Source organism: Somniosus microcephalus, chromosome 9, assembly GCF_052327205.1.
Source record: "Somniosus microcephalus isolate GS21.2 chromosome 9, FLI_Smic_1.0, whole genome shotgun sequence".
NCBI classification, from domain to species: Eukaryota; Metazoa; Chordata; class Chondrichthyes; order Squaliformes; family Somniosidae; genus Somniosus; species Somniosus microcephalus.
This window is the reverse complement of record NC_140995.1, coordinates 23754061-23767183: the sequence shown is the minus strand read 5'-3', so window position 1 is coordinate 23767183 and position 13123 is coordinate 23754061. Positions and strand designations below refer to the sequence as shown.

At 48.4% G+C, this 13123-nt stretch overlaps 1 protein-coding gene across 1 annotated transcript in view; it reads right to left on the bottom strand.

Moving 5' to 3' along the window:
- Positions 1-12908, bottom strand: part of cln8 (CLN8 transmembrane ER and ERGIC protein) — a 33352-nt gene extending 20444 nt beyond the window's left edge. Inside the window, exon 1 of the mRNA XM_085996434.1 lies at positions 12681-12908. The gene's annotated coding sequence lies outside the window, so the exon portion shown is untranslated. The remainder of the gene's footprint in view (positions 1-12680) is intronic.
- Positions 12909-13123: the final 215 nt, after the last annotated feature.

Sequence of the window (13123 nt, the reverse complement as noted above, 5' to 3'; positions counted from 1 at the left end):
CTAGATTGTGAAAAATAATTAATGCTGGTGACCTCAGTGGGACTTAATCCAATTGTGCAAGAAACTGAACTAATCCTTACGTACAATTGAAGCAGCACAATCACAAAATTATATCTAAAACATTGAGTGATGATATGTAATTAATATTGTGAAGATCTTTGGCTTTGGTAAGGTCTTCATCTGCTGGGTGCAAACTATGCCAACCGATCCCTTTCTCGCTTACAGGCAGAATGAGAGCAACGCTCACTCGACCCACTCGCCACTGCTGCCCTACTGTTCCAGAGACAACTACAAGACCCAGAATCGGAGGAATGTTAATGAGCTGAGCAAAAGCCAAAAAAAGTGAGTTGCATTACATATTCATCTCCGATAAAATGTAACTACAAACATTTGAAAGGTTACTGAAGTCACAATATTTCTATTTCTCCTTTCCTGTCCTGGCCAATATTTATCCTTCAACCAACATAACCAAAAAAAAACCCCAAAAAACAGATTATCTGGTCATTATCACATTGCCTTTTGTGGGACCTTGCTGTGCGCAAATTGGCTGTTGCATTTCCCACATTACAACAGTGACTCCACTTCAAACAAAAATACTTCATTGGCTGTAAAGCGCTTTGAGGCGTCCGGTGGTCATGAAAGGCGCTATATAAATGCAAGTCTTTCTTTTCTTTTTCCTGAAGGTCTTGTTCCGTGCTGGGACAAGACTCAATGGACTCATCTAAGCAGCCATCATTATTAATTTTGAGTGCTGGTAAGCTACTGAGAGGGCAGAGTTTGAATCTTTCCTTACCCAATTGCTCTACACTCGTACATCTCAGCCACTGTTACTGGATTGTGATCGGGGTGTCTAATTTTCCCTTTCCCAGTCCAGACATACAGAGGCCAACTTTAGCACCATCACTACCAAGTTCTCCTCCAGGTCACACACTATCCTGACTTGAACATATATCGCTGTTCCAGGTTTTTGACTGAACGACGATGAAGGAACTCCGACCTAACTGTAGGACTACCTTCACCACACAGCCTGCATCGGTTTAAGGTGGTGGCTCACCACATCCTTCTCAAGGGCAACTGGGGTGGGCAATAAATGCCAGCCTTGCCAATGACACCTATATTCCAAAAATGAATTTAAAAAGCTCTAGGTCGTATTCTTTTGACAATTTGATTTTAAAAAATTTAATTAATGGTACCAATAGTAAAATCCCCCTCAACAAAAAAAGTTATAGTTATGCTTATTAAAAAAAAACTTGTTTAAGGCCAAAGTAAACATTTTACTTAAATCAAAAATAAAGTTATCAGTTCTGAGCCACACAAACCAGGAAGGTTCAGGTTTGATTCCCAGTCGGCACTGAATTAATTCTCATCTGGGGTGGCACGGGGGTAACAGTTGGCCACAACACCTCCCCAGGTTGGTCGAGAAAAGTTGTTTCACGGTTCCCACTCCGGATTCCTTCCCGGTGAACCCTGCTGTAAGGGCACCTGCGAGGACAAGACTGATAGCCTCCACAGCCACATAGTTGGGAGTCACATGAATACCAACTTGGACAAGGTATGGGAAGCCAACTGGCACTTGTGGAGTCAATGACAGTAGGGGAGGAAAGTGGAAAGAACACTTGTTATTTTGCACCCATTGTAGAGATTTTAAAAAGGTGGCTACTCATGGGTAGCAGACTCAAACTAGACTCACATACGGGGAGTGCCCAGTCTCCGATATGCCAAATGGGGTAGGTTCCAAACAAATGCTAGTTCAGTTGCAGTAGGTGGTCTTTCAGTAGCCACCCTGCGAGAGATAACTTGTGGTAATTAAAGGATATGACAATTTCTCAACTACAATGCATTTTGCCCAAGAGCTGCGATACCCAAATATTAGCAGAACCTCTAACCTAAATATTAACAAAATAACCAACACAGTTGCTCTCACTATTCTTCGACTAGAGAGCTGGCTCGGAAGTTAATCACTACAAAATGAAGTTTGACTATAAAAGTACTCGCCTCATGAAGGGACTCAAAGTTTTAAAACCCCATGGCCTAGAAATTGACTATAGCCCCGTTTGGGGCGCCAGCCTCGCCAGGGCATTAAAAGTAGCGCCCCGGAAGCATTCGCGGCCGCCCGCCAGAAATTCAGTTGGAGCGCCCCAAAGGGAAGCGCGGCGCTACTGGAGGCGCCCCGCATCCCTCTTGGGGCGCTGCGACTGAATATCGTTGCGCAACTGCAGGCCTTCCTCCCCTTCTTAAAGGGGAGGGGCCTTGTTCAGCGCGATCGATCGCAAGTGCCGGCAAAAGAGCCCGGCACCGAGGAGAAATGCCAGGCTCTTGAATGTAGCCGGCACTCCACGGGGGGGGGGGGGGGGGGTTTAGGAGGCCGGGGACGGGAACGCAGAGGGGTGCTGGCAGGCGGCCAACAACAAAAGTGGCCGCCCTGCACCTCCTTTAATTTGTGCCTCTACCGCTGCAGGTAGGCCCCCTGAACCGGTCGCATATAGCGTCCGGCGGTAAATCAGGGGGCGCTTCCAAATATCGCGGCCGGGGCGTCAGCGGGGCGCTGCGCACACCGATGACGTCATCGGTAGCGACGCAGCGCTAACGGCTAGCGCCACCACTAGCGTCCCGCTGAATTTAGCGGGAGGCGTGGCCTGCGACCCACTTAGCGCCCTCTTAAGGCGCTAACGGGTGGCGCAGCCAGCTGAATTTCTAGGCCCATATGTTGTAGGAGATCCTTTTCTATCCGATATCCCCTTTCATCTGGGAGCCACTCCATTGACAACAGCTACAGCATTACCTCACATCTTCATTGGGAATTCCTTTGGAAATTCACATTAGAAAAATTCAGTACCAGCAAGATGTAGCTGGTACTGAATTGTACTGACACCTGGTTTACAGCCCAGAGATTGATCAAAAGAAATCCATGTGGAGTCCAATGTTTACATGTCAGCACTTAGCATCAGTGGAATCTTGAAATGATAGATCTCTATAACCTGGAAAAGTACAATGTCTAAACATACTTTATCCTTCCCTGACACTTTCCTACTTCTTTAAGGCATGAAGTATTTGTCCGCTATTTGCCAAAATAAGGTGACCAAACAGGACAATGTGACCTGCTGCCCAGACTATCTTTGACCACAACAAGCAAAGGAAGATTGCATGTGGACCAGTAGCTTTGACATCAAGAATAGTCCTAGATTACCTACAAGGCAATGGGAGAGAAGAGTCTGATAGATTCCAGTAACTTCCACACAACTGATGTTAAACTGACAGGTCTGTCATTACCTGGTTTCTCCTATACCTTAAATAATGGAGTGACATTTGAAATATTCCAACCCAAAGGCAGAATCCCTGAATTTAGAGAATTATCAATGCATCTGCAATTTCCTTACCTTTTTCTTTTAATACCCTGGGGTGGAAACCATTGGGCCCTGATGATTTGTCAATCTTAAGTCCCATTATTTTTTCCGTTACCATTTTCTAAACTTATATTAAAGCCACTAAGTGCCTCCTTCGCTTATTTTTAGGCTCCTTTGTACCACTGGTATTTTGTCCTCTTCCTCCATTGTGAAAATGGATACAAAGTACTCATTTAACAAGTCTGCCATTTTCTTATTATCCACTATAGTCTCACCTGCATCAATCTTTAATGGGCCCATATCCCCCTCTACCACACTATTTCTCTTAATATATTTATAAAAACTTTTGCTGTCAGCCTTGGTATCGCTTGCAAGTTTTTTTCTGCACATTCATTACTTTCTATGTATCGGTCGCTTTTTATAGCTGTCCCAGTCTGCTGGATTTCCACTTTTCCTTGCATTTTTAGTAAGCTTCTGCTTTTAGATGGATACCGTTACCTCATTTGTTGACCATGATTGCTTAACTACACAAGTAGAGCCATTGGGGGAGAAATTCAGTATAGCCCTGTTTGGGGCGCTGACATCGCCGGGGCGCTAAAAGTAGCGTCCCGGAAAAATTAACGCCCCCTCGCTGGAAATTGGTCCGTTGCGCCCCAAAGGGAAGCGGGGCGCTACTGGAGGCGCCCCGCCTCCCTCTTGGGGCGCTGCGAGTGAATACCGTGGCGCGTCGCAGTGCGGTATTACAGGCCTTCCTCCCCTTCTTAAAGGGGAAGGGCCTTGTGCAGCACGATCTGGAGCCCAGCTGGGCCCCCGGGGATCGGGAGTTCAAGCAAAAGAGCCCGGCACCCAAGAGAAATGCCAGGCTCTTGGAGCGCAGCCGGCACTCCGCGGGTGAGGGGTTCCGGAGGCCAGGGACGGGAGCGCAGGCAGGTGGCCAACAACAAAAATGGCCACCCTGCACCTCGCCTTTAATTTGCGCCTCCCCGGCCACCCTGACCCTGTCGGACAGAGCGTCCGGCGGTAAATCAGGGGGCGATCCTGAAGATCGCGGCCGGGGCGTGAGCGGGGCGCTGCGCACACCAATGACGTCATCGCCAGCGGCACAGCACTAACGGCTAGCGCCACCACTAACCTCCCGCTGAACTTCGCGGGAGGCGTGGGCAGTGCCGCGCCCGGGCGCTAGTTGGTTTGCGCCCCACTTAGCGCCATCTTAAGGCGCTAACGGGTGGCGCAACCAACTGAACTTTTCCCCCATTGGCTTTTAGGGATATGCACTGGTTTTGTATTGTCCCAACCTTCTCTAAAGCTCAATCCTGACATCACCTGCTAAGCGTACTAGAAAATATTAAGATTGTTTGAGGCTGAAAGCTAGGGTGGTGTAGAGGATTAGATGAAACAGTCGTCTTTCATCTCTGGATGGATTGAAATCTAGCTCAATCTAGTGGGATGCAAGTCTTATTGAGTATATTCAAGACTGAGATTGATAGGTTTTGGGATGCAAAGGGAATCAAGGGATATGGGGATAGTGCGGGAAGGTGGAGTTGAGATAGAAGACCAGCCTCGATTTTACTGAATGGCAGAGCAGGCTCGAAGGGCCGACTCCTGCTATTTCAGATGTTCTTCTGCCAGCAGGGATCCTTGGTGAAATGAGTTTGGGAAGTCTCAATCTAGTCCTTGCAGGACTTGGGCCAACATAACAAAAGTACCCCACATATGGCATTAATTTGCAATCTCATTTGAAAAATGTCAAGACTGCTCCTCTGAGACCGAGCCTGAAGCACGTTGCTGGGGCAGAGTGCAAGGAGCTTTACTCGGCATCTAACACGGTGCTATTATTGAAAGAAATAACCAATCATCAGCATTTCCAGTTCTGACGAAGGGTCTACACCTGAAACTTTAACTTGTCTGTTCTCTCCACAGATGCTGACTGAACTCCTGAGTGTTTCCAAGCATTTTCTGTTTCAGATTTCCAGCACTTATTTGCTTTTGGTGCTATCTCTGACCAGAGTGCCTGAAATGACAAAAATATTCCATTCTCCAACACTAACTGTCCCTTTGATGAGGACAAAATTGTAAGATTGTCTAATGGCTGCAGTTGGATCACTTGTAATCAAAATGTGTAAAGTATAACTTAGATAAGTGAATCAAATTACTGGAGTTTTCTCACTCCTTTCTTTTAAAAAAAAACACAAGAACACTTTCCCATCCTCAAGACATCTCAAAGCTACATTTCCTACATTACAACAGTGACTACACTTCAAAAAGTACTCCATTGGCTGTAAAGCGCTTTGGGACGTCCGGTGGTCGTGCGGCGCTATAGAAATGCAAGTCTTTTTTCTTTCTTTCACAGCTAATTAAGTACTTTTTGAAAGACAGTCACTATCGTAATGTAGGAAATCGATACAGCCAATCTGCACGCAGCGAGGTCCTACAAACAGCAATGAGATAAATGATCAGATAATCTGTTTTTGATGGTGTTGGTTGAGGGATAAAGATTGGCCTGTTCTTCTTCAAATAATAAGTAGGAGCAGGAGTAGGCCATACGGCCCCTCGGGCCTGCTCCGCCATTCAATAGGATCATGGCTGATCCGAACCTAGACTCACCTCCACTTCCTTGCCCTCTCCCCGTAACCCCTAATTCCCTTATCAGCTAGGAAACTGTCTATCTCCGTTTTAAATTTATTTAATGTTGCAGCTTCCACAGCTCTGAGGTAGCAAATTCCATAGATTTACTACCCTCTGAGTGAAGAAGTTTCTCCTCATCTTAGTTTTGAAAGGGCAGCCCCTTATTCTAAGATTATGCCCCCTAGTTCTAGTCTCACCCATCAGTGGAAATATCCTCACCGCATCCACCCGATCAAGCCCCCTCACAATCTTATATGTTTCGATAAGATCGCCTCTCATTCTTCTGAATTCCAATGAGTAGAGGCCCAACCTACTCAACCTTTCCTCATAAGTCAACCCCCTCATCTCCGGAATCAACCGAGTGAACCTTCTCTGAACTGCCTCGAGAGCAAGTATATCTTTTCTTAAATATGGAAACCAAAACTGCACGCAGTATTCCAGGTGTGGCCTCACCAATACCCTGTATAACTGAAGCAAGACTTCCCTGCTTTTATACTCCATCCCCCTTGCAATAAAAGCCAAGATTCCATTGGCCTTCCTGATCACCTGCTGTACCTGCATACTAACCTTCTGTGTTTCATGCACCAGGACCCCCAGATCCCTTTGTACTGTAGCACTTTGCAGTTTCTCTCCATTTAGATAATAACTTGCTCTTTGATTTTTTCTGCCAAAGTGCATAACCTCACACTTTCCAACATTATATTCCATCTGCCAAATTTCTGCCCACTCACTTAGTATGTCCTTTTGCAGGTTTTTAATGTCCTCCTCACTCACTGCTTTCCCTCCCATCTTTGTATCGTCGGCAAACTTGGATATGTTGCACTTGGTCCCCTCCTCCAAATCGTTAATATAGATTGTAAAGAGTTGGGGAACCAGCACTGACCCCTGCAGAACACCATTAGTTACTGATTGCCAACCCGAGAATGAACTATTTATCCCTGCTCTGTTTTCTGTTAGATAGCCAATCATCCACCTATGCCAGTATATTACCCCCAATCCTGTGATTTTTTATCTTGTGCATTAATCTTTTGTGTGGCACCTTGTCAAATGCCTTTTGGAAGTCCAAATACACCACATCCACTGGTTCCCCTTTATCCACCCTGTTTGTTATGTCCTCAAAGAATTCGAGCAAATTTGTCAAACATGACTTCCCCTTCGTAAAACCATGCTGACTCTGTCCATGGGATTGATTTTTTTTTATTTTTTACATCCATCGGAGAGCAATTGTCTCCCCTCTTGAAGACATTTGTTTTGTGCGGAGATACAGCTCCACAGGAGCTGGGAACCTTCTAACAATTGCCCAGATTACTATTTTTCATGTGCAAGCGTCAAATGGAGGATTTGTAGGCCAGTCAACCATATGCGGCACAATAGCATGTCCTCGCCTGATGTCCACACATGCACGCTTCCAGCAAGAATGACAAACTGCCCCCGCAACCCAAACCCAACTGTCTCAGCTGAAATCAGCTAACTCAGCGTAGACCGAGGATCAAACCGGGGACTTTTCTGGTCCATATGGCTCAGCGACTCAACCATTTTCACCAGTGGAGTCATCAGGTCTTGGAAGTTTCATTTTAAACTCCAAGAAATTTATTTAGGCCACTTATTCAAATGGATAAAGTAATGACTAACTTATTCGTTCAAACGTGATTTTTCTCCTTCATCTCCAGGTGGCAGACATAGCAGTTTTCTAGCCCAACACTAAAATTAGGTAAAAGATTTCACTTCCTGCAGTGTTCTCTACAATGATTAGAAAGCTAAACACAGTGCTGAGAAAAATACTAAGTAAAGGAGGAACTAGTAGCTTGCACGACAGATTAGACAGGCCTTAGCCGTACTAAATCCACAATGGTAATTCTGTTTTTTGTATTGTCGCACTGACAGTCATTTCAACAGATTCCGTTACAATTACAAACACAGGTCGAGGCTGGAAGGGCAACTGGCAATAGATGGTGATATATGCAGTCAGAGTAAGTGATGTACTGCTACTGTCAAGGTCTGGGTTCATAAAGTTTGGTTTCTTTTCTTAAAACGCTTTGAGATTGCTGCATTGGTGATTTGTTCATTTCTCCATCAAGTGAGATTTAAAAATATTCACAGCTCAGTACAAAGAACAAGTGTCCGGTGAAAAGAGTTACTTAAGCCACTCAATTCAAGACATTTGTTGCACTTTTTCTCTTTAATTAGCTTCCACTATCACATTTTTAACTGTTAAAAGGAGAAAAACGTTTGAGAGAAAAGCTGAACACTCAAAAATGTTGAAGCTAGACCTGTTGTCAAGTGCTCTGCTACTGAATGGAGGATCTCGTGACAAATGTGCAAGAAAATTAGCCATGCTTGAGCCCAGTCTCGAGAGTTTTTTTTCCTTCTTGACAGTTTTTTTTATATAAAGCTGCTCAAGCTTTCCGTTCCTTATTCGCTGAAGTTTGTGGGTCGTTGCTGGATCAAGAAGGAAATGTTGGTTCCCCCTTCCGAGAGTCCTACGCAACAAACCCCTTCTGTCCCTCCTCACACCACAACACACTCCGATGGAGCAAATCACTGGCTAACACAAGAGGAAAGAAGAAAGTAGATTATAATAGTTACTGAAACAAAGTGACCAAATTCAACTACCACCCGACTCTCAAAATACAACACCAATGTGCACTGTGTCATTAAATCACTGTAGCGCATGTACAATGTATAACTGAACAATTCTAATCCAAGATGCTTGAACAAATAATTGTAAATCCCCATTCATTGAAAGCATGCAACAGTGATGACCACAATCTAATTTGGCACCTGAATGTTAATGGTAATTCAGAATTTTAAATGAATGTCATACATTGAGATTAAAGCCACAAAGAACTTCTTATAATGGAAGTCACAAGAATCATAACTGTTAACAAGCATCTGATCAAATGAACTCAATCGGGAGACTGCATTTCCCATCACTCCCTTGCAATGAAAAGTCTTTATTTGCATGGTGGTAGTGAGCAATGCTGTTCACTTTGGAACCTGCATACTTGTATTAACAAAGTGTTGTAGTACAAAGAATCACCGTACATGTACAGTCCTATACTTCCAAAAATTGGCAGTTTAACATACTGATTTTCTTGCATTACAGCAGCTTGCAATGGTTTTAATAGATTGCATGTACTTACACTACACACTGCTGTATTACTTTGCAACCAAAACGTTTTGCAATTTTTCATGAATACAATGGCTCTTGAATTTCACTGGCACACGTCATTTAACACAAATCAAAGGACACAACAATGCTACCTAAATATAAACAGAACCACTGGACATAAACTTCATTTATCTCCACTCCCTGCTAGAAAGCAATATTACAGCTACAGGGTCAGTGCCAATCAGAGATATTACAGCAACCAAAACTAGTCAACATTCCAAAAAGAGTTTGAGTTATCGGACTGGGTGCACAGAGACATGGCACAAAGAACAAACTGGGGCACAGCACTCATCCTTGTGAAAGTAGTCAGAATATCCACGCTCTTGATTTCTACCTATGGCTTTCAGCTGTTTTGGGATTCTTCTGCCTGACCTACACCAGCTCTGACCAATGGTCAATACCTCAATTAATTAACCTTTTTTGCGCTGGTTGATCTGCCATCGATTTTGTTTTATTTCAGATTTCCAGCATTTGTGCTTGTTCTCTACGCACTCAACCAACACCAACTTGTATTTATATAGCACCTTTAACATAGATACATAGAAGATAGGAGCAGGAGTAGGCCATTCGGCCCCTCGAGCCTGCTCCGCCATTCAATGAGATCATGGCTGATCATCCAAATTCAGTACCCTGTCCCTGCTTTCTCCCCATATCCCTTGATCCCTTTAGCCTTAAGAAAGATATCTAACTCCTTCTTGAATATATTTAATGAATTGGCCTCTACTGCCTTCTGTGGTAGAGAATTCTACAGGTTCACCACTCTCTGGGTGAAGAAATTCCTCCTCATCTCTGTCCTAAATGGCTTACCCCTCATCCTTTGGCTGCGACCCCTGGTTCTGGGCTCCCTGACCATCGGGAACATCCTTCCTGCATCTAGTCTGTCTAGTCCTGTTAGAATTTTATACGTTTCAATGAGATCCCCTCTCATTCTTCTAAACTCCAGCAAGTATAAGCCCAATCGACCCAATCTCTCCTCATACATCATTCCTGCCATCCCAGGTATCAGCCTGGTGAATCTTCGCTGAACTCCCTCCATAATGTAGTAAAATGCTCCAAGGCGCTTCACAGGAGTATTATAAACCAAAATCTGACACCGAGCCACACAAGGATAAATTAGGGCAGATGGCCAAAAGGTTGGTTAAAGTAGTAGGTTTTAAGGAGCGTCTTAAAGGAGGAAAGAGAGGTAGTGAGGCGGAGAGGTTTAGGCAGGGAATTCCAGAGCTTAGGGCCCAGGCAGCTGAAGGCACAGCCACCAATGGTGGAGCGATTAAAATCAGGGATGCTCAAGAGGGCAGAATTTGAGGAACGCAAATATCTTGTGGGGGGTGGGGGGGGAAAGAGAGAGGGATTGTGGGGCCATAACCCATCTCATTGCTGTTTGTGGAACCTTGGTGTACACAATGGCTGCTGTATTTGCCGACATTACCGCTAGGATTCTTCCCAGATAATTCTGCAAATCAATGTCCAAACTATAAAGAGGTTTCTAGTTGGACAAGCAGCAGGAAGCTTACTGGTGCTCTGTGCTAGCAGTAGGCTGCTCCATTTTAGTTAAACTCTTAACAATAACATCCAGCCCAATAAGACTTGGATCGTTCCAACCTATAAACGTTCTTGCCTTGGGTAAATGAGATGCATCCTTTCGGGGGAGGCATGAAGGTGGCGAGTCAGCACTCTTATCAGGCAAACAGAAACTGCAAATTTCTCAGTAGTTTGGTTTGGTGACTTTTGGCACAGCCATGAGTTTCCAGGCCAATCAGGTATTCAACAGAAAAATCTACAAAGAACTGGCATTTATCACCACTTCAGGATGTCCCCAAATACTTTACAACAAATCGATTATTTCTGAAGCAATTACCAACTAATAGGGTTATCTAGTGTTTAATCCCCAATACGATTAAATTAATACAACCGCACACCAATTCTCCCAGTAAAACTGGATTTGCAATGCTCCACACCAACCATTCTCCGGGTGCAGGGCTGGGTTTGGCCCTCACTGACCCTCTCCCTGGGTGGAGGGCCTTTGGCCCTCACTGACCCTCTCCCTGGGTGGAGGGCCGAGTTTGGCCCTCACTGACCCTCTCTCCGGGTGGAGGGCCGGGTTTGGCCCTCACTGACCCTCTCCCTGGGTGGAAGGCCGGGTTTGCCCCTCACTGACCCTCTCTCCGGGTGGAGGGCCGGGTTTGGCCCTCACTGACCCTCTCTCCGGGTGGAGGGCCGGGTTTGGCCCTCACTGACCCTCCTCGGGTGGAGGGCCGGGTTTGGCCCACACTGACCCTCTCCCCGGGTACAGGGCCGGATTTGGCCCCCACACTGACCCTTTCCCCGGGTGGAGGGCCGGGTCTAGCCCACACTGACCCTCTCCCCAGGTGCAGGGCTGGGTTTGGCCCTCACTGACCCTCTCCCCGGGTGGAAGGCCGGGTCTGGCCCCCTCTCCCCGGATGTAAGGTCCGCTCTCCCTGGGTGGAGGGCCAGGTTTGGCCCACACTGCCCCTCTCCCCGGGTGGAAGGCCGGGTCTGACCCACACTGCCCCTCTCCCCGGGTGGAGGGCCGGGTCTGGCCCACACTGCCCCTCTCCCCGGGTGGAGGGCCGGGTCTGGCCCCCTCTCCCCGGATGTAAGGCCCGCTCTCCCTGGGTGGAGGGCCAGGTTTGGCCCACACTGCCCCTCTCCCCGGGTGGAAGGCCGGGTCTGGCCCACACTGCCCCTCTCCCCGGGTGGAGGGCCGGGTCTGGCCCCCTCTCCCCGGATGTAAGGCCCGCTCTCCCTGGGTGGAGGGCCAGGTTTGGCCCACACTGCCCCTCTCCCCGGGTGGAGGGCCGGGTCTGGCCCACACTGCCCCTCTCCCCGGGTGCAGGGCCGGGTCTGGCCCACACTGCCCCTCTCCCCGGGTGCAGGGCCGGGTCTGGCCCACACTGCCCCTCTCCCCGGGTGCAGGGCCGGGTCTGGCCCACACTGCCCCTCTCCCCGGGTGCAGGGCCGGGTCTGGCCCACACTGCCCCTCTCCCCGGGTGCAGGGCCGGGTCTGGCCCACACTGCCCCTCTCCCCGGGTGCAGGGCCGGCCCACACTGCCCCTCTCCCCGGGTGCAGGGCCGGGTCTGGCCCACACTGCCCCTCTCCCCGGGTGCAGGGCCGGGTCTGGCCCACACTGCCCCTCTCCCCGGGTGCAGGGCCGGGTCTGGCCCACACTGCCCCTCTCCCCGGGTGCAGGGCCGGGTCTGGCCCACACTGCCCCTCTCCCCGGGTGGAGTGCCGGGTCTGGCCCACACTGCCCCTCTCCCCGGGTGTAAGGCCCGCTCTCCCCGGGTGGAGGACCGGGTCTGGCCCCCCTCTCCCCGGGTGGAGGACCGGGTCTGGCCCCCTCTCCCCGGGTGGAGGACCGGGTCTGGCCCCCTCTCCCCGGGTGGAGGACCGGGTCTGGCCCCCTCTCCCCGGGTGGAGGGCCAGGTTTGGCCCACACTGCCCCTCTCCCCGGGTGGAGGGCCAGGTTTGGCCCACACTGCCCCTCTCCCCGGGTGCAGGGCCCGGCTCTCTCACTCACCGCTCGCTCTTCGGCTGACAGAACGATTCCCGCAGCCCACGTGACCCGATCACCCAACCAGCCGGCGCAAGGCAAGCCTCGCCCCCTCTATTCACAGCTGCTTTCCCATTGGTGGCGATGCATGGGCTTCCGTGTTATCATTGGTTGTGGAGAACGTCAATCGAGCTGCTTCAGCCAACAAGCAGAGAGCTGCTGGCGAGGGGGGCGGGGCGAGGCGAGGTTTGGGTATTGAGGGCGGACCGTGTGATATGAGGCCAGAAAGACTTGCATTTATATAGCGCCTTTCACGACCACCGGACGTCTGAAAGCGTTTTACAGCCAATGGAAGTACTTTTTGAAGTGGAGTCACTGTTGTAATGTGAGAAACGCAGCAGCCAATTTGCGCTCAGCAAGCCCCCACAAACAGCAATGTGATACTGACCAGATAATCTGCTTTCAGCGAT